Raw genomic sequence first — 2,500 nt, forward strand, 5'->3', positions numbered from 1 at the left:
CCACCATCGGCACACGCTGGGCCCTGGTGCGGGCGCTTGCCTCGACCACCATCGGCACACGCTCGGCCCTGGTGCGGTCGGTTGCCTCGAGCACCATCGGCACACGCTGGGCCCTGGTGCGGCAGGTTGCCTCGACCACCATCGGCACACGCTGGGCCCTGGTGTGGGCGCTTGCCTCGACCACCATCGGCACACGCTGGGCCCTGGTGCGGCAGGTTGCCTCGAGCACCATCGGCACACGCTGGGCCCTGGTGCGGTCGGTTGCCTCGACCACCATCGGCACACGCTGGGCCCTGGTGCGGGCGCTTGCCTCGACCACCATCGGCACACGCTGGGCCCTGGTGCGGCAGGTTCCCTCGACCACCATCGGCACACGCTGGGCCCTGGTGCGGCAGGTTGCCTCGATCACCATCGGCACAAGCTGGGCCCTGGTGCGGGCGGTTGCCTCGACCACCATCGGCACACGCTGGGCCCTGGTGCGGCAGCTTGCCTCGAGCACCATCGGCACACGCTCGACCCTGGTGCGGTCGGTTGCCCCGAGCACCATCGGCACACGTTGGGCCCTGGTGCGGCAGGTTGCCTCGACCACCATCGGCACACGCTGGGCCCTGGTGCGGGCGCTTGCCTCGACCACCATCGGCACACGCTCCGCCCTGGTGCGGTCGGTTGCCTCGAGCACCATCGGCACACGCTGGGACCTGGTGCGGCAGGTTGCCTCGACCACCATCGGCACACGCTGGGCCCGGGTGCGGGCGGTTGCCTCGACCACCATCGGCACACACTGGGCCCTGGTGCGGGCGGTTGCCTCGACCACCATCGGCACACGCTGGGCCCTGGTGCGGGCGCTTGCCTCGACCACCATCGGCACACGCTGGGCCCTGGTGCGGCAGGTTGCCTCGAGCACCATCGGCACACGCTGGGCCCTGGTGCGGCAGGTTGCCTCGACCACCATCGGCACACGCTGGGCCCTGGTGCGGGCGCTTGCCTCGAGCACCATCGGCACACGCTCGGCCCTGGTGCGGTCGGTTGCCTCGAGCACCATCGGCACACGCTGGGCCCTGGTGCGGCAGGTTGCCTCGACCACCATCGGCACACGCTGGGCCCTGGTGAGGGCGCTTGCCTCGACCACCATCGGCACACGCTCGGCCCTGGTGCGGTCGGTTGCCTCGAGCACCATCGGCACACGCTGGGCCCTGGTGCGGGCGCTTGCCTCGAGCACCATCGGCACACGCTCGGCCCTGGTGCGGTCGGTTGCCTCGAGCACCATCGGCACACGCTGGGCCCTGGTGCGGCAGGTTGCCTCGACCACCATCGGCACACGCTGGGCCCTGGTGCGGGCGCTTGCCTCGACCACCATCGGCACACGCTCGGCCCTGGTGCGGCAGGTTGCCTCGAGCACCATCGGCACACGCTGGGCCCTGGTGCGGGCGGTTGCCTCGACCACCATCGGCACACGCTGGGCCCTGGTGCGGGCGCTTGCCTCGACCACCATCGGCACACGCTGGGCCCTGGTGCGGCAGGTTGCCTCGAGCACCATCGGCACACGCTGGGCCCTGGTGCGGTCGGTTGCCTCGAGCACCATCGGCACACGCTGGGCGCTGGTGCGGGCGCTTGCCTCGACCACCATCGGCACACGCTGGGCCCTGGTGCGGCAGGTTGCCTCGATCACCATCGGCACACGCTGGGCCCTGGTGCGACAGGTTGCCTCGAGCACCATCGGCACACTATCGGCCCTGGTGCGGGCGGTTGCCTCGACCACCATCGGCACACGCTGGGCCCTGGTGCGGGCGCTTGCCTCGGGCACCATCGGCACACGCTGGGCCCTGGTGCGGGCGGTTGCCTCGAGCACCATCGGCACACGCTGGGCCCTGGTGGGTTTAGGCACATCTTCAAATTTCTGCCGTGCCAATGCCATTTTTATGGCTTGTAAATTCATACAATGGTCCCCTAAGCCTTCACGTGAAGTTTCGTTGGAAGATGACTCGTTTTCTATTTTTCACGATTTTCGAAACTTTTTGCGGTTCGGGATTTTTTAAAATTTTTTTATAAGGATTTTTGGCCCCAAATTTTGTAGGCATGATCCTTCTATTTTTGTTGGCATGCACAAAAAAATTCAGCTAAAAACTCGAAGTAGAGAAGATTTTGTGACCGTTTGAAAAAAGTGTCCCCATTTCAGACACTTTAACGGCTACTGGTAGCAAACCTGTAAAATCTCAAATGCTCTTTAAGGGGGTGTGAATTCTCAGAGGTTTGATGAGGGATAGGGGGCCAACACAAGGCCAAGTACCAGCACCCATCGCACATCATGTGCGCACACCCCCCCGGCCCCCCTCCCAATCGCCGGAACCCCAATGCCGCCGGTCAGGTTCTCCGGCGGTACTCCGGCGATGCTCCGGCGATGCTGTCCCGAGTGAAAAAAATGCGGCACCAGCACATGCTGGAGCCAAGCATGGGCACCGTGGCTCAAAATCGAACTTCGGCCAAGGCCTCGACCATCAAT

Source organism: Durio zibethinus, unplaced genomic scaffold (genome assembly GCF_047325235.1).
Source record: "Durio zibethinus cultivar Kanyao isolate XHJ-2024 unplaced genomic scaffold, ASM4732523v1 HiC_scaffold_1, whole genome shotgun sequence".
NCBI classification, from domain to species: domain Eukaryota; kingdom Viridiplantae; phylum Streptophyta; class Magnoliopsida; order Malvales; family Malvaceae; genus Durio; species Durio zibethinus.